Source organism: Capra hircus, chromosome 22, assembly GCF_001704415.2.
Source record: "Capra hircus breed San Clemente chromosome 22, ASM170441v1, whole genome shotgun sequence".
NCBI classification, from domain to species: Eukaryota; Metazoa; Chordata; class Mammalia; order Artiodactyla; family Bovidae; genus Capra; species Capra hircus.
Window position 1 is genome coordinate 31,451,987 of NC_030829.1, and position 26,237 is coordinate 31,478,223.

At 40.0% G+C, this 26,237-nt stretch overlaps 1 long non-coding RNA gene across 2 annotated transcripts in view; it reads right to left on the minus strand.

Annotated features, from left to right (window-relative positions):
* The window catches only part of LOC102173237, a 75,208-nt gene that overhangs the window by 32,720 nt on the left and 16,251 nt on the right, over nucleotides 1-26,237 (minus strand). The window contains exon 4 of one of the 2 annotated variants that reach the window (XR_001917042.1): nucleotides 7,605-9,053. The exons of the other annotated variant lie outside the window; for it this stretch is intronic. This is a non-coding gene — a long non-coding RNA (uncharacterized LOC102173237). Of the gene's footprint in view, nucleotides 1-7,604; nucleotides 9,054-26,237 lie in introns of those variants that run through there. 2 annotated transcript variants of the gene reach the window in all.

Genomic DNA, 26,237 nt, shown 5'->3' on the forward strand with positions numbered 1-26,237 from the left:
GCCTGGAGAATTCCATGGACAGAGGAGCCTGGTGGGCTACAGTCATGGGCTCACAAAGAGACACAACTGAGTGACCTACACTTTCACTTTCATGCTGTCTAAGTAGCCCAACATTTCTCCCCAAATGAAATGCCCTTCCAAATCTGTACATATCCTAAACTTTTGCTGGTGAGAACTACTCACCCTTCCAAATGCAGCTTAAGTTTTCATATATGTAGATCAGAGTTTCTCACAGTCAGAACTATTGATATTTGGGGCCAGATAATTCTCTTTTGGCAAGCGGAGTGCCCTGGGTATTGTGAGGCGTTTAGCAGCATCCCTGGCCTCTACAGACTAGATATTAGCAGCCCTGCTCCCGAGCTATGACTGCCCAATGATGTGATGGAAAAACCCTGAGCCCTCTATTTCTCTCAGGATAACCTTCACATTAAGTCGAACTCTAGAGCTTCACCAACAGGTAGCAGAAAAGTTTGCTCAGAAACAGCCAGAGGGGCAGAAGAAGGCTGGCCACTGATTAAAAGTTATGCGTATAAACAGCATATCTTCCTGACTTTTTCGTCTCTTATCAAAGAAAAGAGTGCTTCCCCTCAGGAGGTTTTTTACCACTGAACCACCAGAGAAGCCCCCTCTTCATGTAATTCTTAACAAATCCCAATATTTATTCCTTTCAGACATAGCTCACAATAAATGATCACCATGAAGACACCCTTGACTAATACCAACTGACTATGATCTCGCTCTTCCTGTAAATTCATACAGCATCTCATAGTGCTTCTTACTCATGGCTTTCCATATAGTAGATCCTTCTCACCAGTGAATATCAAGATCTTCAAGAGAGTCTTTATCTTTGAGCTTTTTCATTATCATCTTTAACGATAAATATACAGGTGACAGTTCTAAATATTTGCAGGTGCAATGAATAAATGATTGTTTTATTCACTAAAACAGCTAAAAAGCCAGCCATCACCAAACTGACCCTGGAAACCAAAATTTGAATGTATGATCTCTGTCTAAAGTGCTTACCTAATGTTTTCTTCCCGTATTTTAAAATTAAATTTCTATTGACTCACATTCAATTATTATTTATTCGTACCATAAACATGTCACTTTACAAATAATACTTACAAAAACCTTCTCACCAGCACACATTTTTCTCATCCCACAAGTCTGTGGTCTGGTAGAATAAGTTATTTGTTAGAAAAAAAACAGAGAGCTGTGAATTCAAGCAGCTCAGTTAACCTTCCTGGTTTCCTCAACCCATAAAATGGGTACATTAATACCTACCTGCTGGCATGGGGAATGATCATTCCTGTAGGCGTAGGGTTTGGAGTCCTACAAACCAGATTCAAATCTGTGCTCTTAGTCAATTATTCAATCTCTTTTCCTTGGTTTCTTTAAATATAAAATGAGACTAAAAATAAAACCTACCTATTGTGAGCCATCTATGATGATGTACACTGTTGTTGGTGAGTAGCAAGCACTCCAGAGAAGGCAATGGCAAGCCACTCCAGTACTCTTCCCTGGAGAATCCCATGGACGGCGGAGCCCGGCAGGCTACAGTCCATGGGGTCGCTAACAGTCAGACACGACTGAGCAACTTCACTTTCACTTTTCATTTTCATGCATTGGAGAAGGAAATGGCAAACCACTCCAGTGTTCTTGCCTGGAGAATCCCAGGGACGGGGGAGCCTGGTGGGCTGCCGTCTATGGGGTCACAGAGTCAGACATGACTGAAGTGACTTAGCAGCAGCAGCAGCAGCAGCAGCAGCAGCAGGAAGCACTCAGTGAATGCAAGTCCTCTTTTAGCAGAAAGAAACAAATGAGACAATGTCAAGAGAAAAAAACTTTGGACAAGAATAGTTTCTAGGCATGACCCCATTTCACAATTACTGGAAAGTTAAATGATAAAACCAGTTACCTAATATCCTAAGAATTTTAGACAAAATGCTTACTTCTCAGCCTTAACGGCTACAAAGTCAGCCCTGAGTTCCAGGACAAGCATTATACTTCAAAGTGTATAAATCCTGTCATTTTCTCTCTTGGTCTTGTAATTTTAAGAGATTTACTTTTGTTGTTAAATCTGGTGATTCTGTATGGCATATCCCAATCTTTTCTGAGTTAGTTGGACTTTTACTGCACCAAAACTGAGACAAACTAGAACTGCAGGTGCAAAGCAAGTTGAGCAGAAAAGCAGCTTCATGATATGGAGTGCAGCACCCACTCTGCTGCATAGTCGTGAGACCCTGCTACATCCTGCCAACCGGGCTGGGAAAACTGGGCTGCTTGCTGTCTACCTCTCCTGCCCTCCCTCTGCAGTGCCAGCCGCGACTGCTACCTTTAGGTCCATAGGTCAGCCTTTCCTCGCCTACTCTCTGGAGGCTAAAGAAAATTCAACTAAATTCGTGGGTTAGACGGCATTTTTTTCAAAAGGAAGAAAACAAATGAGGGGATACTGTGACCATTCAGAACCCAAATCTCTTTCATATGGATATTTCATTCACTCAACCAATACTTATCTTCAGCTTGAAATAGCATATAAATGTTTCAGATTTCCTTTTCACTGTGGCTCTGAGGACCTGGATCTTGTTTGACCTTGAACAAGATTTTACTCTCAAATTTCCCATCAATAAAGTAGAGATAATGACAGTATTTGCCCACTGCATGGGGGAATTGTAAAACTTAATTAATTGAAAGCTTGGATGAAGTGTCCTAGCAACACCAACATTCTGCATTACTTCCTGACCTGGATGTGAATGAGTGTTAATTTAAAAAGACAAATTCTCCAATTTCTAGCATGATTGTAGAGTGGAGTTCTACACACACACACACACACACACACACACACACACACACACACACACACGTGCTCATCCATATACATATGTATATGCATATGTATAGCTTGGCATTTATACGAATGTGTGATTTCAGCAGCAAATCAGCCAAAGGAAAAATTAGCTACAGTTTTTTCCAAGGGAAATAATTTTCTGTTCATGTTCTGTTATTTTCAAAAGACTCTAATGCTGTTATTTCAAAACTGAATGTCCTCAAACAAGGCAAAGACAATTCTTCGTTGAATTATGCTTGCGGGTGCCAAAGTTTCAGTGTTGTGTTAAAGTCCTACAAGAATAATCCAAAATTTTTTAAATGTATGTGAAAACATTCTTTTAAAGCGAATTAAAAATATTCCACCCCTTTAGTCTCAAATAACCTTAAAAAGAAGATAAATAAACATTCCCCAAGAGAGAGGGAAGGAAGGCATAAAGAAATTGTCATCACTTCCCTCTCCCCAAGAAAAAGTTACAGATCGCCCACAAAATTTATTCTGCATTCCTGCTGGACTAAAGCTGGGCAGGGTCACTCTGTGACAAAAGAAGAGAAAGGAAGGACGCTGATGTAATTGAGCAGGGGATTAAGAAGCTAAGTCCTCTTCTCTTGGCACAGATCTCTGGCTCTCACGTCCGTAAATTCCTGCCTGCCTTTTTTTGGGACACAAACAGATTAGTTATTTCTTACAGATAAATGTTTTCTCTGGATGCAGCTACTTTCAGAGCTGATTAGTTGACTAAAAGCCATAGTATTTTTAAACTAGTTCATTTATATAGATAAGGCTTTTTTTTCAAGATAGCACCAGCTAACTTTGGCATCAAGATACAGCCGCCTGTCATAGGAAAAGTACATGGAACTGAATCGAACATGGCCTAATATGCAAAGTGGGAAGAACAGATAGCTTAGGGCTGTTTATCTTCCACCATGAATGAGAATCTTTTGTTAATTTCAATAACACTCTGTCTTAACACCTAACGAAGTGTTAGAGGTGATATATAAACATTTGTATTGATATGCTATGAATTTTAATATTATTTAACTGAATTTTATTAAATTATTTTCTACCTCGGCAGCATATATCCGTTAACATTTTTAAGGAGGAGAGAAAGACACCATACGTAAAATAACAAACATGTAGTAAAAAGAAAAGGATAAAGAGTTCTCTCTGAAATCACATACTCAAAAAGAAAACAAAAATAGAAAAATCTAAAAGGGATCATAACTACTGATAAAGAACAGATACAGCTTTTAAGAAGCTACCAAATCCTTCTTTCCATTGTGGAAACCCAGTTTTTATTTATCTTCCTCATTCATTTAAGGCAAATATTTGTGTCTGTTTTGTTTACAACGAGGTTCTAACAGTCTAGAACATGGCCTGACATATAGCAGGTGGTCGACAAATCTCTGCTGAATAAAAGAGCAAAGGAAGCGAGCTTGTCAAGGCAGGATATCAAATCTGAGGTTGGGAAAAATCAATAGGAATTCCAAGAAGCCCTTCATCCATCACTTTCAGGTGTGCTAAGAAGGAGACGAAAGAAAAAGAAGATCAAAATCAACCAGCCCATGAGGCTCTGGATCAGTGCGTACATAAGCCAAGAGTAAGAAAACAAGGCCCCCAAAGGATAGCTGGAATATGATGCTCCTCGTTCAGAAGAGTAAGACCATCTCACTTTCAACAACAACAAAAAAGTAGAACTGAAGTAACTAGAAGAAATAATATCTAAAAATTGCTACATAGTAAGAGGCTCAACAAATATCTCTGAATAAATGAAAGGCTGTCTACCCACACAGGCACTGGCCCAGCACTGCGATGCCAAACCATTAATTGTCCTCAAGGAGCTCACAGTCCAGAGAGGAAGGGATAAACAAGCAGATTCCAATTCCAATAGAAAAGAAAGAAAATGTAAGTAAGAAAGGTGACAAAATTTCAAGAGGTAGGGGACATATGTATACCTATGGCTGATTCATGTTGAGGTTTGACAAAAAACAAAATTCTGTAAAGTAATTATCATTCAGTCAAAAAATAAATTTATTAAATTTTTTTTAAAAAAAGGAAAACTGATCTTTTTCTCAACATATGACACATTTGGAATTTGTGCAAAAATCATATATTTCTTAGAAAAGACACAACCAAACTTCAAACATATACAAACTTAAATATGCACGTATCCAACCATTATCCAGGGTCAAAGTCATTTCATTTATACCTCTGTTTCACTGATTCCCATATCCCCACTCTAACCTCTGGATCATTTTGAAACAAATCTCCAACACTGTGTCATACATCTGCAAAGAGTTCAGTGAGTATTTCTAAAAATACAAGAAGAGTTTAAAAAATGTAACTTTCATGCCAACAGCATGCCCAAAAAGCTAACACTAATTCCACCACATCATCAAATATCCAGGCAAATTTCAAAATTCTCTGATATTGTCTGAAAATTCTCTGATAGCTACACAATAGCATTTTTAAAAATTAGAAATTAATTGTCACGTTTGAAGACAGTATGGCATAGGAGACTATACTCAGTAGTGTATAATAACCTATAAGGGGAAAGAATCCAAAAAGTATATATTTAAATGGCCTTTCCTGGTGGCTCAGACAGTAAAGAATCCACCTGCAAGAGACCTGGATTCAATCCCTGGGTCCAGAAGACCCCCTGGAGAAGGGAATGGCTACCCACTCCAATATCCTTGCCTGGAGAAATCCATGGACAGAGGATCCTGGTGGGCTACAGTCCATGACTAACACTTTCATATATACATATACACACACACACATATATATATATGATTGAATCACTGTGCTGTACACCTAAAACACGATACTGCTGTAAATGAACTAACTACAAATTTTTAAAAGGGGAGGGGAAAAGGAAAGAAAATAGAAATATTTCAGTCAAGTCTAGATTTATGACTTCTCTCTTAACAAAAATATCTGGCAACACTGAGTGCACACTGCAGAGCATTGAGCAGAAACGATGGAGCCGCTTCCCCTTTTAGGCAGGTCTTGAATGCTCCGGTCCCCACACTCCTCACCACCCCTACTGTCTTGCCCACTGCACACTCCACATACCTATATCACTGATCTGGCTTTTGGACACAACTGAGTCTACAATTCTAAATCTAAGCTAATGGAAATTTTGGATGATTGGAACCTCTTCTAGAGCTTTTGGGTAAATGATGTCTTAAGTAGTGGCCACAGCTATGACTTAGCTTTACAAACTTGAGTAAGTCACAGACAGAACAGAAAGGAACAACCCTGAAGACAAATGCTCACATTTGAGGGTCAAACCAGGGACAGAAGAGGGAAGATGCAAAATCAACAGACAAGGAAGCCAAGAGAGGGAATGGAGGAGTTATGAGGTACAGATTGATTTGATTAGTTCAAGAATTATTTGGAGAACCAAATTATGTGTTGGGCTTTCCTCTTTGCAAGGTATTCCAAGACCCAGAGATGGGTAATGTTGCTTTTAAAGGAGTTATGCCAAGTCCAACACTACATAAAGCCTTCCCACCTTCCCTATTCGTCAGTTTTGAAATGTGAGAATGCAAGCCCGGTAGGTTAAATTAAAAGTGTAGTCACTGGGGCGACATATTAATGCTCTTAAAATTGAAACAAAAATTAAAATCTAAAATAAGATCTCTTGCACTCACCTATATCTATTAATATATGTTGACTCCTTCTTAGAGAGGCTGGAATGCTTGAGACTCAATGTAAGAAAATAAAATGGTGTGTGTTTGACAACCAGATGCTATTCAAAATTAAAAGAGCTTAATTTTAAGAATGGTGCAAGAAAAGACATATAATTTGCTTGCTATGCACACAGTAGATTAAAAACTAAAAAAAGGCAATGAGTGTGAAATATTAAATATTTACTTCTCAGGGTATTTTCGTGCACTCTGATATTAATGGGTAATAATAATTACTGTACCTTATCCAAGACACACCTAGACTGAGAAATTAAATTCCCAGCATATGGAGAGATATATCAGTCGATGCACATGCTTAATTCCCATTATGTTAACAGAACCAGAGGAAATGCACCTATGGAAAAAAAGAGATCCCTTCAGAAACTTAATATAATGGGAAATCTGGAAGTATCTCTTCCCCTGAAAGTAGATGAATTAATTCCATTAAAATTTCTCAAAATAAATATGCATCCAGACAGAAAAGTTGAGTATGTAAATGAAATGATTTCACAGAAAATAACTCACAAAATTGATACTTGTCAGTCTCCTTGAAGATTAAAAATGTGAAGATGGCTTGGGACCCTAGGAGGAAGCTCAGTCAAGGAAATCAGTCATCCATCTGAGACCCCCAGCATCACTCACATCTTTAATAGGAGATGTGTTGTCCCTCTGTTCCCTTTTCTGTTTGCTAATTCTAATTCCCCATCAAAGAGTCTATCTGACCACAGGAATAGGAAGCCCAGCGGATATCAGAGCCACGCCTCCATATCACACATGGAAAATGTGATCAGCACTGGAGCAGTGGGTAAGGAAATTCACGATCAAGAGGCTAGAACTGTGGTGCAAGTTCTACACTTTAGCCACTTGGATGACCTTGATCTTGACCTGAGTATTTAAATCCATAAAGAAGGGATTATCCACCTACTTCACAAAATTGAAAGTCTCCAAAAGAATATGTATATGTGAAGGTAACCGCAAATGAGAGAGCACTCTACAACTGCAAGTGCCTTAAGTAATTTAGCGCTGTAGGTTCTGTTCTTCAGAACTCTGCTTCATTATTATTATTTGTTTTGTCTTCTGGCCTTTTTTCAAATATCAAGAGTCATACACATCAGTATAAACAAATTAGAACAAGATAAGCAGACAGAAGAGGGGATGTTAATCATGCTGTCACCATCTCAAAATAATGCCCATGAATATTATACTTACGTATCGACCTCAGCCAGGGTTATCTCCCCACTCCAGGGGACATCTGGCAATTTCTGGAGACATCTTTGGTTATTCACAATTGAGGAAGAGGTAGATTGGATAGCATCTAGTGAGCACTGGCCCGGGAGGCTGCTAAGCATCCTATGGCGCACAGGACAGCTGTCTCCACTAAACAATTATTCATCCCCAAATGTCGCTAGAGCCAAGAATGAGAAACCCTGATTTAGTTTACACGCAAGTATGTGTGTGTAGTTATCAAATGCAGCATTAATGCTAAAGGGGCATTCTAAATTTTCATCAAATTAAGCTGGGTGGGATGGCAACCCTAGAATCCGACATTTAGCCAAAGTCTGCTGCTATAATAACATAAGGCTGTAAGTGAAATTTAATACAGAAATCATAAAATATTTCTCCACATACATTTAAAGGAGGCAAGGTTTATGATAATATGACACTATTTATTATTTACTCTTCCAACTTCTTCACTAACTGCAAGAAGATGCTGGGCTGATAGATGAAGAGAGACAGGACGGCTTTGCTCAAGCAGAGTTAGGAGTGACTTCTTGGTATCCTGATGCTCCAATGACGTCACACTGACATCAGGCTGGTTACCAAGAGTACACAAGAAATTCAAATTATTATGGCAGCACTGTTAAAGTGGAAACATTATTGGGGGTAATCTTTCTTTTTTTGCTTTTCTTATGAATAAGTAGTTATACAGTTAAGGAAATAAGTTTTCTATTCTAAATTCTCTTTACTAAAAGTAAATATTACTTTTGATATGGCTAATAAATCAAACATCAAAACGTGACCAAAATAAAGTGAATAATTAACAGAAAAAGAAAGATCTCAAATAGAAAAGAGGTTCCACAATTTCTTCTTAAAGAACATTGTAGAAAAATATAACAGTTCAATGAGATCATCATGATCAAAATTAGAATTACCGTCTTATTTTTCACTTAATAATATATAATACACATCTTTACATGACATATTTATATATATACACACACACATAAACATAGATGTATCCTTTAATAGCACAAAATACTTCATTGTATGAATGTCCATAATTTACTTAACACCTCACTATACGTATTTTCGGAGAAGGCGATGGCACCCCACTCCAGTACTCTTGCCTGGAAAATCCCATGGATGGAGGAGGCTGGTAGGCTGCAGTCCATGGGGTAGCAACAAGTTAGACACGACTGAAGCGACTCAGCAGCAGCAGCAGCAGCATACATATTTTAATTTCCAGTTGTGCATTAAACAATGCTAATCTGAACATCTTCATTGTTAAGTCCTTTAGTATGTCTTGAATTATGCTGTTAAATTGGTAGAAGGTGAATTAGAAGTCAAAGTGTATGGTACATATAGGCATTTCCCTTCAAGAGATTTTATTGGAAGGCAAAATTCAAGTTACCTTTCTATCTGCTGTTTTACCTTTTCTAACAATGTAACTCTACTTCCAAAAGTCATGCCAACTGCAATTGGTAGTGAGCAGGATTTTTTTCAGTGACACGGACTACTTTATGCAACAAGAGATATCCCACAGCTTCTCCAAAAACTGCCTATATTAAAGTGACTGCCAGGTTCTGATTCAACTGAGTACTGATCACTGAATTATCATTCAGGTAAAAGTTCACAGAGACAGACCCATAGCAAATCTGATTCAGCCATGAGGGGAGCCCTTATTAGCAATTTGTCATTCCTTCAAACTAACCTCCTAACCTCACCCAACTGTCTACGTGTCAATTTAATTTACACACATAATTAATTTTTTAAATGTTGTCCGCAAGCCCCAAGCCTCCTCTTTCTGATGGGTTCTCAGCAAACACTCATGGAGACAAACACTATTCAAAGTTTCTGACCTTGCTTTTGCTGTCCCTATTGTCAAGAATTTTACCTTTATTTTTCTTCTGAGACTTGCTCAGCCAAACTAGAAGACACTGGAAGTGGTTTGGCTAACACAATGGAAAACACATAAGGTCCCCAAGGTCCCCCACACGTTGGTGTGAGGAATTAAGAAATAACTACACTGAGGTTTTTAAAAGTCGTTACAGTAGACCATGTTTGTCCCTGGACATATATGCCATTAATACAAAATATTTCCGACTATGGTGCGACCCCATAGACGGCAGCCCACCAGGCTCCTCCGTCCATGGGATTTGCCAGGCAAGAGTACTGGAGTGGGCTGCCAGTGCCTTCTCCAATTCAGTGGAAAGGCTTCCTCAAGTGTGAAAAGGGCGCCATATTTCAATAATCTGAACGATGATGTCATGATGCTGCAGTTCTCCTCTCTGGCCACTAGGGTGTCATTTTCTACTCCAAAGGGGAATTGGCTAGATGAGGCCTCTAGCCTATAATACCTCCCTCCAAGTGTGAATTTATTCTTTCCCGCCTCGCAAGCAATTTTTACTTTTCCAGCTTGGCACATAGAATCTTGCAAGTCTCCCTGGAAGGTGACTCATATTTAAATATGAATGGGGCAGCTGGCTTCTGTTATCTTAAAGGGTTTCATTATGTCACTGCACATTTTCAACTGGGGTAAAAACAAACTGTGCTCTTTCCACACATCAATTCCAGTAATATATATATTTGTATAAGATCACAGGGACTTATAAAATGTCTGAAATTTTTCCAGCTCCAAAAATTAAGACCAATATACTAGGTTTCTTAAGAATTCAGCAGCTACTAAAGAAATCCCTTTGTTACCTGCCTTGCAGTTTAGGATTATTTCTCTAAAAAAGGATTAATCTCCAAAATATACAAGCAGCTCATGCAACTCAATACTAGAAAAACAAACAAGCCAATCAAAAAGTGGGCAGAAGACCTTAACAGACATGTCTCCAAAGAAGACATACAGATGGCTAATAAACACATGAAAAGATGCTCAATATTACTCATTACTAGAGAAATGCAAATCAAAACCACAATGAGGTATTATCTCACTCCGGTCAGAATGGCCATCATCAAAAAGTCTACAAACAATAAATGTTGGAGAGCGTACGGAGAAAAGGCAACCCTCTTACACTGCTGGTAGAAATGTACGTTGACATAGCAACTATGGAAGACAGTATGGAAATTCCTTAAAAAAACAGGGAATAAAATTGCCATATGACCCAGCAAACCCACTACTGGGCATATACCCTGAGAAAATCATAATTCAAAGACACATGTACCCCAGAGTTCACTGCAGCACTATTTACAATAGCTATGACATGGAAGCAAGCTAGATGTCCATCGGAAGATGAATGGATAAGGAAGTTGTGGTACGTACTGTACAATGCAATATTACTCAGCTATAGAAAGGAATGTATTTGAGACAGCTCTAATGACGGGGATGAACCCGAAGCCTATTATACAGAGTGAAGTCAGTCAGAAAGAGAGAGACAAATACTGTATATTCATGCGTATATGTGGAGTTTAATAAGATGGTACTGATAAACTTATTTGCACTGCAGCAAAGGAAACACAGGCGTAAAGAACAAACTTTTGGACACGGGGGCAAGGAGAGGGTGGGACAAACGGAGAGAGCAGCATGGAAACATACACACTACCATATATAAAATAGATAGCCAGTGGGACTTTGCCATATGACTCAGGCAATTCAAACTGGTGCTCTGAGACAACCTAGAGGGGCGGGATGGGATGGGAGGTGGGAAGGAGGTTCAAGAGGAAGAGAACATATGTATGCCTCTCGCTGCTTCATGATGCTGTATGGCGGAAACCAACACAATATAGTAAAGCAATTATCCTTCAATTAAAAAATAAATAATTTTAAAAAAATTAAAACGATGATGACAATGAAGATATTGACAAGAATAAAGACAATAAAGGTTAAATTGTGTTGACATTCACCAACCACTGAGTACTGGGCCAACAGTTTTCCCTATAGTCTTCAATGCACTCCAAAGAAAGAGATATTCAAATAGTTCCCAACTTCTAGATAACAGTTTAATGGAAAAAGGTCAGAGCTAGAAAATGGAAGAGGCAGGGTTTGAAAATAGCCAGTTTTAACTTCAAAGCCCATACTCTTAACCATTATGATACACATTCAACCTCATTTCTTAGTAAATAATTTTCTAAGGATCTGGTAAGCAAAGCTTAAATTTTCCTCGGATGCATTTCCTCTATGAAACCTTTCCTTGCCACCTAAGGCTAGGTGAGATGCCCTGAACTTTCCTAAGTAGCACACAGTCAAGGCCTTATAAGACCAGGCAGCACACTCTATTTAAACCATCTGTCATCCCTGTCTCCACAGTGGAGTGAGAGTGTCCTTGTGGACACAAATTTAACCTGATGCTTTTGAACTGTGGTGTTGGAGAAGACTCTTCAGAGTCCCTTGGACTGCAAGGAGATCCAACGAGTCCATTCTGAACAAGATCAACCCTGGGATTTCTTTGGAAGGAATAATGCTAAAGCTGAAACTCCAGTACTTTGGCCACCTAATGCGAAGAGTTGACTCATTGGAAAAGACTCTGATGCTGGGAGGGATTGGGGGCAGGAGGAGAAGGGGACGACAGAGGATGAGATTGTTGGATGGCATCACTGACTCGATGGAAAAGAGTCTGAGTGAACTCCGGGAGTTGGTGATAGACAGGGAGGCCTGGCGTGCTGCGATTCATGGGGTTGCAAAGAGTCGGACACGACTGAGCGACTGAAATGAACTGAACTGAACTGAACTGAAGTGCACCCCAGAGAAGGCAATGGTACCTCACTCCATTACTCGTGCTTAGAAAATCCCATGGACAGAGGAGCCTGGTGGCTGCAGTCCATGGGGTCACTGAGGGTCAGACACGACTGAGCTATTTCACTTTCACTTTTCACTTTCATTGGCAACCCACTCCAGTGTTCTTGCCTGGAGAACCCCAGGGACGGGGGAGCCTGGTGGGCTGCCGTCTATGGGGTCGCACAGAGTTGGACACGACTGAAGCGACTTAGCAGCAGCAGCAAGGGCACCCAGTACTTGGTAGGCACTTGGCATCTGATCAAATAATGAACATAGACGCCAATGACATCTATCTCCTCCATAACAGAGCAGTCAAGTTGAATTTCAGTCCTTCAGCCCTACATTCCTTTTCTATTTTTCAAATCATTCTCCATGAAACTGACCTCACTAGAAAGTTATCCCCAGACTTGCCTCCTTCTGAAAAATGGTGAGCATTGGAGTCGGAATACCTAGTTAGAATTCTGGGCCATTACTCCCCTGATGTAGATACAAGGTTTAACCCTCTTGTGTCTGTTTCCTCGGCCATGAAAGGGTTCTGTAACAGCACCTAATCCACACTATAGAGCTGAGAAGAGGATTAAACATAATATTGCAGTAACTGTGACTAGAATAGTGACTGACACAGAACAAAAACTGAGGAAAAGTGAAGTACAGTAGTAATAGCAATAGTACGAATAACTGTAGGGTAACAGAAGTAGTACATTTTGATTGAGTGTGGACTCTAGATTTATTCATCCATTTATGCCTTCTTTTTCTCCCCACACATTCCAAAACTCCCTATTAACAGAATTAACAGAAGTAGTATTAGCAGTAGAAGTATTCCCTGAAAAACTGAGCATGAAGAATGAAGGATGAAAGAGAACCTCAATTTTTAAAAGCTCACATGCTACTTGGTGCTATCCTTGTAAAGGACATAACTACTGCATTAAAAATAGTACGTATCTTTTTTAAGCATTCCTTCAAACAAGTTACAAAATAACAATGCCTCTGTGCCAACGACTATGCTAAACATTTATGTGTGTTGTGTAACTTAATCTCCATAACAACCTTTCAAGGTAAATTCTGCTAACCTCAGTTACTGATGAGGAAGTAAAGATTCAGAGAGGTACAGTCATCTGCCAAGAGTCACACAGCACCAGGAATATGAGCCTGATTTCTTTCATTTACTTGATGACCTGTCCCTTCCACTAGCGTGCCGTGACACAACAGATCACAACTATTCTGTCCCTTATTGTCCTCATAATAGCAATAGGGAATTTTGGAATGATGAAAAAAAATGAATAAATGGATGAATAAATAGTCTAGAGTCTACACTCTTAACCAAAATGCACCTCTTAATTATCTGAGATGAATGACACTTTTGTATAACAAATCATCACCAGCAATGTTAGAAGCTGGCTGAGAAATTCTGTAAATAATAATACAACTTATTGAGTACCTACTATATTCGTTGTTCTTATGCTAGGCCTGGTAAAAATCTTGCTAATGCTTCCATCAATCAACAAGGTAGACATTACCTTTGTTTTAGAGATACTTTGTTACCCAGTTATGCAGGATTTGAAGGCAGGTCTTTCTGAAGCCTTTTTGCACTTTAGGGTTCAAATCTGCAATAGGAACAAAGGTAGTTGTGTGTTCTGTTCACTCTCAGAGTCACATGAGGTTGATGCCAACCAAACCTCAATTAACAGAAGCTTCATAACTCCACTGACCACACCCAAGAAGAATCTTCCAGAACACCAGATTACCCTAAGTGGCCCATGTGAGCTGAACTTGGTTCTGTCCTCTCCCAGTATATTTCGCTCAGAGTTGAAGGGTTGAAACACTCGAGTTATGGACCTTCTGCTGTCTACTTCCTTCAAGGAACAGGTGTATAGGTTTCAATTCTGACTTCTGAGCATGAGCAGTGACTTTATTCCAACACCTGATGATTAGTTTTGAGTTACTGTAGCTTCACTGCTCTGGCAAATGTTACACCAAGCCATGGATTAGTTTATGAATACCAATCAATTCCTGTAAGACCTCTCCATTTCTCTGCTAGTAACCAGTGCTGAAGTGCCTTCCTACTTATGCTAAATGCTCCAAATAATGCCATCTGATGAATACAGATAAGAATCAATAAATCCATTCATTTTCTCAACAAATACTCACTGAGTGCCGACTATACATCCTAGGTGGTCATTTTTGTAAAAGGCACAAAGCAGGCACCAAATAAAAGTGATGGCAGTAACTGCTGTCGCTGTGGGACTCTGCATCTTTCTGTGTACATAGGCAGAATAGTGGTCTCCCCAAAATGTCTACATCCAAATCCTCAGAACCTGTGAATATGTTAGCTAACCTGAAAAAGGAACTTTGCAGATGTTAAGGACTTTGATATGGTGGTTGAGCTTGAATTACCTGAATGAGCCCAACCTGGTCATGTAAGTCCTTAACAAAGCCCTTTCCTGCTAACGTGACAGGCAGAGGAAGATGTGACTATGGAGGAAGAGTCAGATGGGTGCAACCTGGCTGACTCTGATGATGGAAGATGAGGCCATGAACCAAGGAATCCAGGTGGCCTTTAGAAGCTGGAAAAGACAAGGATGCAAATAACCAGCCTCCAGGAAGGAGTACAGCCCTGCCAGATCCTTCATTTTAGCTCAGTGAGACCTAGAAGGGTAATATACTAAATGTATATTGTGGTACTTTGTTACAACAGCAATAGGAAAACAATACACACAGCAAAAGGAAAAGAATACACACAACTTTCAAAAAGAAACAGTTCTCCCAGGCTTCCAAGTAGTAGAGAAACCAAATTTTTCATTCAGGTTTTTCCATAACATCTCACAGAAAAATCCAAATGAATTTTTCAGCCAACCCAATATATTAAGAGTAAATATCAACTTTTACACCTAAAAACTGGAAAGTGCAAGAATATAATTAATAATAAAATAAATATTAGTACTGGATACACTTGGTACCAGCTGCAAAAATACCTACTGCACAAATCACACTGCAAATCTGCCAAAATCAATACACAACATTAGCGGATTAAAATGTGCTCCCTCATCAGTTGGGATAGATGGTCATTCCTGATACGAAGTCAGCAGAACTCCCAACTGCTCACCAAAAAGATCTACAACAATCATTTGATTTTCATTTTTTCACTACAAATATTTTCACTGGTCACATTCACCTGTAAATCTGTTCTTTCAAAAAAAATGTGTTTTCCACTAAGATCACTTCATCCACTGGGAGGGGAAAGGAAAAAAGGATTGGAGTTGTGCCAAACAAGAAAAAAAATTAACTTTCTTGCCATGGAGTATCTTGTTAAAAAGAAACGTCTTTTCCCATGAAATGGATGCTAACACAACACAACAGAATACTAATAAAGCCTTTTCATAATATTTTTCCTAAAGATTACTTTCATTTCAAAAATTGCCTTTTCTATTGCCCCCAAGTGATTCTTAAAAAGATACATCACTTCTGAAAAAGTGTTATTTTTTTCTTTGCATTCTGGTTAACTTACATATGCTTTTGTGAAGTTATCCTCAGTGAAAAGGAAAAAAAAAAAAAAAAACACTTACCAAAAGAAAAGATCCTTTACAGCTAAAAGGAATACTTAGTATGATTTAAAGAAGCATAATAAAGCCCCACATTTTCTCAAGATAACACACATGCATGGCAGGGCCATATTTGTGCTTAACAACTAGGAAAAAAAGGACTTGTGTTTAATATTTCACAAACAATATATTCATTTTATGTGCATTTAATACATGCAATTTTAAATGTAGGCTTCTAAATATTCACTAGTCACTTCATAATGAAAATTGAGTGCCTCATGCTTTGGGGTTTTGGGGGTGGGGTGATGTATAAATTTTTAAGGAAATATGTATCTGCATTTTCCTCCCACAAGAAAAAGGAGGGTGGATAAAGAAAGCGTTGATGGTGTCAGGGTGTTGAACGGCTGGTGAGCAGGTGCGTGCTCTTGAAGGGGCCTCTGGTGAATTGGAAGCTTTTAAAAGAGATTGATTCTCTTGCTTAACTAGTTATTTCAAACATGCTTTTAAAGGTATTAATTACTTTGCGGAAAAGAGTCTCCATTTGCTTCTAAATTGTTTCTTTGGGTGATTCTTTGCTGGCAAAAATGTCTGGGGTAGAAGTTAACAATCTGTCACCATAATTTTAAGCATAACATTTATATAATATATTTAAATGTTATGCTTAAAATTATATAAAATATACTTGTGTCATTCAAGTAATATTTAAAATATATTTATAATACACTGAAAACATTTAAAATTTTCTAAAATATTTGAAATTATTTGTTTCATATGTACAATTAAGGACTATAAAACAACTATATGCATTATTCTATACATAAATATATGTAAATACTAGATGGAACATCTCTTAAAAGAACTTCAGTGTTTGTTTTATTCGTGCACGGATGTGTATATTACAGAATTGTATGAAAACTTCTTAATCTTGTAGAATTTTGTAAATTATGATCAGACACTAATGAGCATCTTTACTCCCTTTAATACTGGTCCCCAGTGCTTCAAAATTGTTTATTCAGGGATTTTTTTCAGTTTGATCTGCTAAGGGTATTTGAATCTGCATCAAAAAAAGCAGCTTTATTTGGCCCCAAATATTTTAAAATACGTTGAAAGTAGTACCACAAGGGTAGACAGTACTATAATTAGGTCTTTGGGACATGAAACATAATGCTATACTGCCTCGGGTTTTAGCAGCCTGGGGCATCCAGGTCTGCAAGAAAAATATTTTTGCAGCCCCTCAGGTACATTATATTCTCCAAGTACAAAAGGAATACTTTCCAGTGACAAGAGGCCATTTTGCCAATTTGCTGTTCAGAACACAGACTAATGAGTCACAGACAGCAGAATAAAGAAACTCAACATTCCTGGCATTAATGAGTTGGGCAAGGATTAGTCATTTTCAATGATCCTTAGTAATACCATAAAGGAAGAAAATAACTTAAAAAAAAAAACAACCCATAGGCTCCTTGATTTTTGAGCAACTTTGACCCAGAATCTGCCAAAATATGTAAAAATATATCCCCTATGCCAAGATGTCTATACCTTTTTCCACATAAACATTTTGAAACCAAAAGAGAAGAGTTAAAAAAAAAAACAGTAATCCTATCAATTATGTTCACTCCTCTTAGATTTTTAATAATGTTACAGCAAATCACCATCACTCATCCAGAGTTTGAAAAGCTTCACTGCTAATGTGAAATATAGATAAGAGAAATACCAAAGGAAAAAAAACGACATCAAAAATGCATTTTTCGTTCACCCAAAACACATTTTAAGACACTGAATGAATATCTAATTGTTAAAACTAACACAAAAGACTGAAGCCTTTCTCTCAATGTTCCCAACAGGATAATGTAGTCTAACAGTTTATAAACACAAGTCGGGAATTAAAATTTAAAACTACCCCAGGTCAGAAATGAGACCACTTTATAATTACAGGAAAAAAATTACTGGTCCCCAGTGGAGATTAAGAAGGAGATGGTTTCTGAAAATGTACATAAGAGGGACAAAAATAAACAACTTCCACAGTCTGGTGGCACAATTCTGTTCCCTTGTGATGGAAACACAAAAAGGAGTCTCTAACAAGCTCCAAAAATATGTGGATGTGTATTTTAAGGAAAATTTAGCTTTCCAGACAACTATGTGCTTCTGCTGGAAATAATGAACTAACATAAAAATGATATAAGAGTGTGTGTTAAAAGGACATTTAAGTGAAACAGGTTGAAGAGCTTCATAAATTTACCAAAGATTAAATTAAAGCTGGATGTGTAAGATATAGTGATAAAACAATTTGGGGTGGTTCCTTCTTGAAGCAAGGATGGTTTGGGCTTTCAGGAAGCAGGCTTGCATAATTAATCAGTGGTAAGACCAGCCCAGGCTCCAAAATAGGAGTCCCAGGCAGCCCCTTGCAATACAGACACGCTCAAAACTCATTATGTTGGATACGCCTTGTTCTTGACCTAAATGCAATAGAAATTCTTCCTTGGGGTGCACGACATACATGAAAAAGTACAACTTCTTTTTAAAACACCATTAGAATATTTTATTGTGTGTGGACATACACTCCTGTTACTCCTAAATGCTATTCTATTGAGTACAGTTTATATTCACTGGCAAAGCGAAATCTCCAGGGATGCCAGAGAGGGGAATGCAATTTCTAGTAATAACAGCTCACAACAGTGAATACTATCCACTTATCCCCACAATTTCCAGCTATTTTGGACTCCTTTCTGAATTAACCTTTCATATCAAAAGGAGCAATTCTGCACACAAGAGACTCCGGTACAATTTCATGCATAATTTATTCACTCAGTTCAACATTAAACGCACAGTCCTTGACTTTGTCAAGGTGGATTCTGTTGGCAGACTTCACAAGCAGCAAAACAGGAGAAATGAGATCTACAACTCAACCTCTTCACCTATTCTGTCTGGTGAGAGATTGGGGGTGGGGGCAGAGGAAAGAGAAAAAGAAGGCAAGATTGTAATAATGTGTTGTCATCCACAGAATCACTTGCAAGCTCACTGTATTTTCACATCAGTCATCTCTCAAAGGTATTTCTTAAGTCCAGAAAAACTGAAACAAGTTTGAATTCTCTTTCACCAACAGATGTCTCGGACAATTTCTTATCTTCCTGATGATTCCACCATTCATGGGATACAATATTTTTATCCTGAGTTGCTTAGTAGGTGCTGTTGGAAGTAATGACTGAAAGCTGTTCTTCAAACAGATCCACACATGGGCTTGAGGTCATATTAGAACAGCTCGTTTTAGAAATTTAAATAACACGACTTTCTGATGAGATCCCAAATCCCCGATTTGCACTCCCAAATTGGTCTTCAAGAACGCAGACATTCATTTTCTCTCTTAAACTACCCATTTGAACCCTCAAATGAGGGATGTGTGCAACCACTTGTAAAAACCGAAACTTGTCCGGATTAAAACCCACAGACTGCTCTATTTCCCGCTCTCACGGATGACAAGCTATTTTGTTCATGCTGTAACAGAGGGGTTTCCTCTGTCGATGATTACAGTATTAGGACTTAATACATACCAGCAACTTCGCTGTCATTATAGAATTTATTCCAAGGAACATCACCACAGAGATGGTGTTATTAATATCCACGAGTAGCAGATACAGAAACTGAGGCTCAGAGATTTCTGAACAACTAGGCAAACCGCCTCCCTTGCAGGCGTCACTCTGACTCGAAAGGCAACTCTGAAACTAAAGGAATAATAAATTAACACTGATTTCCCCAAATACACTAAGCAAAGTGAACTGCTCCCTAACTTTAGCACTTGCCCTTTAAAACCTGACCTCCCAGCAACCACGGCCCACTCTCCAAACCTGTGGATAATATGAGGCCTAGGAGTATACACGGAGACGCCTTTGCAAATGCCAGAAAATGCTGGAAATTTTCATGCAGGACACTTGGCAAAAGTCTTAAATTCAACTTTCTTAGCCAGCTGCCCCCACAGGCTACTTAGAAGAAGTCCAAAGCATTTAAATTGGAGCCTTACCAAAACTGAGCCTTAGTTTTATAATTTGCCTTTAAGTTTATTGCAAGACCATGAAAATTAAATACCTCTGGTACCGTCAAAGTAGCTCGCTGAGAGTTTTAGCCGTCTTTCTCGGTTACCATTCAGCAGCCTTGTTTTTAGTGTCTCGAGATAGTTTCTGGATTGGGACCAAATCATTGAAATCTGTGAAAAACGGGAGATGCAGCAGGTTTTCTGTTTATGACCTTTTGCACCCCCTGAGATGTTTGAGGATTTGCATCCCACGGAAGACGCACCAAAGTGGATGTGAGAAGTGCCATTTTGCTGTGCATCATTGCCCCGCCTCGCCGCGTCACGAGTGCCATTTGAGATGATTGGCAGGTGGGTGGGACTAGGCGGAGCCACGCCCAGCATGTTCCATTTGATTCTAGAAACCACCGAGCCAGAGTGAGTAGCTGGAGTCCCAGAGATTCCCACGGCTCATCACCCTTGCTGTGCATCCGCAAGGGAAGGAATTTCCTTGTACTCCTATCCCTGCAACAGGACCTCAAGCTTCCACGACAACTAAGCCTCAAAGCTTCTAGAATTCGATTTATCAGAAGCCACACAGAGCTTTGTTTCCTGCAGACACTCGGAAGAATGCTCTTTTGTCCTCCAGCCTGGTGACCTGAGGCTCGTATCGTAACCCTTCTGCACCTCGGTTTCCACATTAGGAAAACAGGGAAATAATACCAACTTTAGAGAACTGTTGTGAGAATTTAACCTAAAAAGGATTTTAAGTGGCGTAAGCCACTGCCTGGCACAAGAGTTCAGTATTCACGGGTGACTTTAGTTGCTCTCCGTGCATGATTTCACTTTTAATTTTAACCTTCACAACACATCTGGGAGGCAGTTATTGTCATATTTGTCATATGGATATAGACTCAGAAGCCAGAAGTTACATGTGTCAATGTTGCTTAGCAGGTAAGTTGGCAGCTGGAACTTAACCATGTGTTAGGCTGGCCAAAAGGCCATTCAGGTTTTTCATATTGTCTAACTGGAAAAACCCCAAAGACCTTTTTGGTCAACCCAGTATATCTCTTTGATTTCAAGCCCCCAAAAGTTGAAATCACTAGACTATGGTGCCACATTAATAAATATTGCCAAAAGGAGCTTTGCAAGAACTGACAAAGTACTGTGGAAGGATTTATAAAGGGCCATAAATTTAACTTGCAACTAAATGTTATTCACTACTCTTTTTTCTTGCATCATTTTTCCAAGCACCCCATAAAAGGGATGTCCAAAAACAGGCTCCCTGAAGGAGACTGGGGCTTCACCAAGATCCTGTTTCTCAGCTGGTACATGTAGCCACCAGCTGCTGAGAAGACCACTGCAAAGGGCTATTTTGTGATCTCTGTAAAAAGAATTGCCCTTGGCAGATGAAAGCTACCTCTCCCAAGAAAGAGGCCTCCGGAAGATGTTTCAGTCAGGATTCTCTAGAGAAACAGAACAAATAGAATGTGTATATGGAAGAAATTTGGGCTTCCCTGGTGGCTCAGACATTTAAGAATCTGCCTGAAATGTGGAAGATCTGGGTTCAGTCTCTGGGTTGGGAAGATCCCCTGGAGGAAGGCATGGCAACCCACTCCAGGATTCTTGCCTGGAGAATCCTCATGGACAGAGGAGCCTGGCAACTTACAGTCCATGGGGTCACAGAGAGTCGGACACGACTGAGCGACTAAGCACACACAGCATGGAAGAAATTCATTATAAGGCATTGACGCGTGCTGTTATAGAGCTGGCAAGTCCAAATCTGCAGGGTGAGCTGGCAGGCAGGAGACCCTGGAGAGCTGATGGTGCGTGTGAAGTTCAAAGGCGGTTTGCAGGAGCATTGCCTCTCACTTGAGAGGCCGGTCTTTCCATTGTACACAAGCCCTCAACTGACTGGACAAGGACCACGCACTGTGTTATGGATGGCAATCTGCTTTACTCAGAATTCAGGGATTTAAATATTAACCTCATCCAAAAACATTCTTGGCTTGTACAATTAACCATTGCAGGAGGTTAGCCAGGCCCTCCACTTTCAGATGGCCAGTGACTGGTACAGGATTCAAAGGGTCCAAGCAGGACATCTTTATGGACCAGATTGAGGCTAGATTTTACCTTAGATTATATTGTTGCTTGGATTTTCCCTTTTTCTATTTAGCTTCCATCTCTCTCTTACAGGCTTGTCATAAGAAGCTGGCCCTCAATAATCAATCACATAAAACATAACCAAATCCTTGTCTCAGACTTTGCTTTTGGGGAAACCATCCCAAGACAATCACTATTAGCCTCTGACTTGCTCCTGAATCACTCCATGCTTTTTTGGGTTTTCTTGACTCCTCTATTTGTATTTGTCTCGCCCATGTGTTCTCCTATTATGAATTGTGCCATTCTGACTCTAGCTTCACCTGTCTGACAGATTGCCCCAAACTCACTCTGCCCCTCCACAAAATTTTCATCTGAGGGTCAGGCTCCGTGAGTCCAAACTGAAAACCAGTTCTCTAAGGAAATTTAATTTACTTATAAATTTCCATCACAGGTTTTTGGTATTTACTGGAACTGCATTCATAATGAACGACAGTTACCTGGACCCTCTTTCCACAGCTGTATTTGAGGTCCGAGATCCCAGAAAGCCTTTTGGCATAAACTACCTTATGGTAAGGTCTCTAAAAAGTTTTTACACTCCTCTTGATTGAGGTTAACAAGAAATTACCACAAATAAAAAGCTGGCCAAAATCATTGTAGATGGTGATTGCAGCCATGAAATTAAAAGAGGCTTACTCCTTGGAAGAAAAGTTATGACCAACCTAGATAGCATATTCAAAAGCAGAGACATTACTTTGCCAACAAAGGTCCATCTAATCAAGGCTATGGTTTTTCCAGTGGTCATGCATGGATATGAGAGTTAGACTGTGAAGAAAGCTGAGCGCCAAAGAATTGATGCTTTTGAACTATGGTGTTGGAGAAGACTCTTGAGAGTCCCTTGGACTGCACGGAGATCCAACCAGTCCATTCTAAAGATCAGTCCTCGGTGTTCTTTGGAAGGACTGATGCTGGGCTGAAACTCCAATACTTTGGCTAACCGATGAGAAGAGTTGATTCATTTGAAAAGACCCTGATACTGGGAGGGACTGAGGGCAGGAGGAGAAGGGGATGACAGAGGATGAGATGGCTGGATGGCATCACCGACTCGATGGACATGAGTGTGAGTGAACTCTGGGAGTTGGTGATGGACAGGGAGACATGGCGTGCTGCGATTCATGGGGTCGCACAGAGTCAGACATGACTGAGTGACTGAACTGAACTGAACCATATATCCATGATATAGTGCCAGTCCACAGAAAATTGTATTAGTATTTTAAACTGGCTAGCTCATATCCACTGACCTTTTTTTTCTCAACTGTAGTAACTCTCAAAACAGAGTGTCAGGTTAATATTATCAAACATCTTAATATGATATTCCAATCCCTCCACAAGGTATTAACTTTACCTGACAAACCATCCTTCCACATCAAGATGGACTCATCTGGGCGGCTACAACAAAAATAACATAGGTTGAATGGCTAAAATATCATTTGTTTATCTTATTTCTTGAGCTGAGAAGTCCAAGATCAAGGCACCAGCCGATTCAGTGTCTGGTGAGGACCAGTTTCTGGTTCATAAGCAGGTATTTTATGTTCTCACACAGAGGAAGGGCTAGACAGTTCTCTGGGCTCTCTTTTATAAGGGCACTAATACTGTTCATAAGAGCTCCACCCACAGGTCCTGATGATCTCCTAAAGGCTCTGCTTTTAAGCACCATCACACTGGGGCTTAGTTTTCAACATATTAAGGCATCGTCATCTATCTGATCCAGCTAAAAGGCTGGATGGCAACTTCAGCTTCATCCTCTTTCAGCCTCCCATGGAGTCACCAACTCCCTTGAGTCAAGTGCTCCCACATCCTTCCAATCTGTCCCCTCTTCCTCATTCACTTTCTGAGCCTCCCTTGTTCAACCTCTCTCACCTGAACAGTTATAAGCATCTCCTGGCTAGTATCCCTGCCTCCTGCCTCTTGCCTCTGATCACTGCAGTCCTGGAGATCATGTTCTCTGAGGTCACTTACAAGACAGTGTTGAATCCCTCTTATGCATCAGAAGGCTTTTGACAAGTGATACCAACATACCTCGCTAGCCTCTGCCCCTTATCAGACTCGTCAGCTTTCACACTCTGACGTATCACCATTCCCCACACATCCTGTCATCTTTGGGGCCTTCAAGAAACACTCTATGTCCTTGGTGCTTTTACACCAGATGCTCAAGTTACCAGCAAGGTAACTTGCCTCTCAACCCACCTTTCCCCTCGAAATTCTAACTCACATCCTTCAACTCCTAGCTTAAATGTCGTATTATGTTTCATGTAGGTTCTTCTAAAGGCAGAGCCTGAATTGAGGACCTGTGTCCAGGTAGTTTAGTTGGAAACTAATCACAGAAAGCAGGAGAGCAAAAAGGAGAGAGGGAAGATAGAAGAAACGAAGGAAAATAAAGCTGCTTATCAAGGTGGTTACTATAAGAAATGTCAGGACCTACTGAAAACCACAATGAAAGCTTCTTAGAATTGTTCCTTCTTCTTAGAATAGGGCATTTATCTACTCATCCTTAGGGGCATTAACTACCTGGGCAGTTCTGCACTCACTTCCAAGTCCTAATGCTTCAGGTACAAAGCTGAGTGGCACAGCCCACACTCTCAGTAAATGGGAACTCTCTACTGCCTGAGCAGTGGAATCAAAGGTGGAAAGAGGGAGGTGATGAAAGGCCCTCGGGGAATCTGCTACATTTTTCTCTCTTTTTTGGTAACGCTTTCCCCTGCTCCCACAGATTCAGTTCAATTCAATTCAGTCTCCCAGTCATGTCCAACTCTTTGCGACCCATGGACTGCAGCATGCCAGGCTTCCCTGTCCCATCACCTACTCCCAGAGCTTACTCAAACTCATGTCCATCAAGTCAGTGATGCCATCCAACCATCTCATCCTCTGTAGCCACCTTCTCCTCCTGCCCTCAATTATTCCCAGAATCAGAGTTTACAGAGTCAGATCTTCACAGCAGGTGGCCAAAGTATTGGAGCTTCAGCTTCAGCATCAGTCCTTCCAATGAATATTCAGGACTGATTTCTTTTAGGATTGACTGCTTTGATCTCCTGGCAGTCCAAAGGACTCTCAAGAGTTTTCTCCAACACCACTGTTCAAAGCGTCAATTCTTCGGTGCTCAGCTTTCTTTATGGTCCAACTCTCATATCCATACATGACTCCTGGAAAAGCCATAGCTTTGACTAGATGGACCTCTGTCAGCCAATAAATGTCTCTGCTTTTTAATATGCTGTCTAGATTTGTCATAGCTTGATGGGACCACATGCCATGATCCTAGTTTTTTGAATGTTGACTTTTAAGCCTGCTTTTTCACTCTCCTCTTTCACTTTCATCAAGAGGCTCTTTAGTTCCTCTTTGCTTTCTGCCATAAGGATGGTGTCATTTGCTTATCTGAGGTTATTGATATTTCTTCCAGCAATCTTGATTCTAGCTTGTGTTTCATCCAGCCCAGCATTTCATATGATGTACTCTGCATTACTTTGTCAACAAAGGTCCATCTGGTCAAGGCTATGGTTTTTCCAGTGGTCACGTATGGATGTGAGAGTTGGACTATAAAGAAAGCTGAGCGCTGAAGAATTGATGCTTTTGAACTGTGGTGTTGGAGAAGACTCTTGAGAGTCCCTTGGACTGTAAGGAGATCAGTCCTAGGTGTTCACTGGAAGGACTGATGTTGAAGTTGAAGCTCCCATACTTTGGTCACCTCATGCGAACAGCTGACTCATTTGAAAAGACCCTGATGCTGGGAAAGATTGAGGGCAGGAGAAGGAGATGACAGAGGATGAGATGGTTGGATGGCATCACTGACTCAATGGACATGGGTTTGGGTAGACTCTGGGAGTTGGTGATGGACAGGGAGGCCTGGCGTGCTGCAGTTCATGGGGTCACAAAGAGTCGGACACGACTGAGTGACTGAACTGAACTCTGCATATAAGTTAAATAAGCAGGGTGACTATATACAGCTTTGACATACTCCTTTCCCAATTTGGAACCAGTCTGTTGTTCCATGTCCAGTTCTAACTGTTGCTTCTTGACCTGCATACAGATTTCTCAGGAGGCAAGATGGTCTGGTATCCCGTCTCTTTAAGACAAGAGTTAT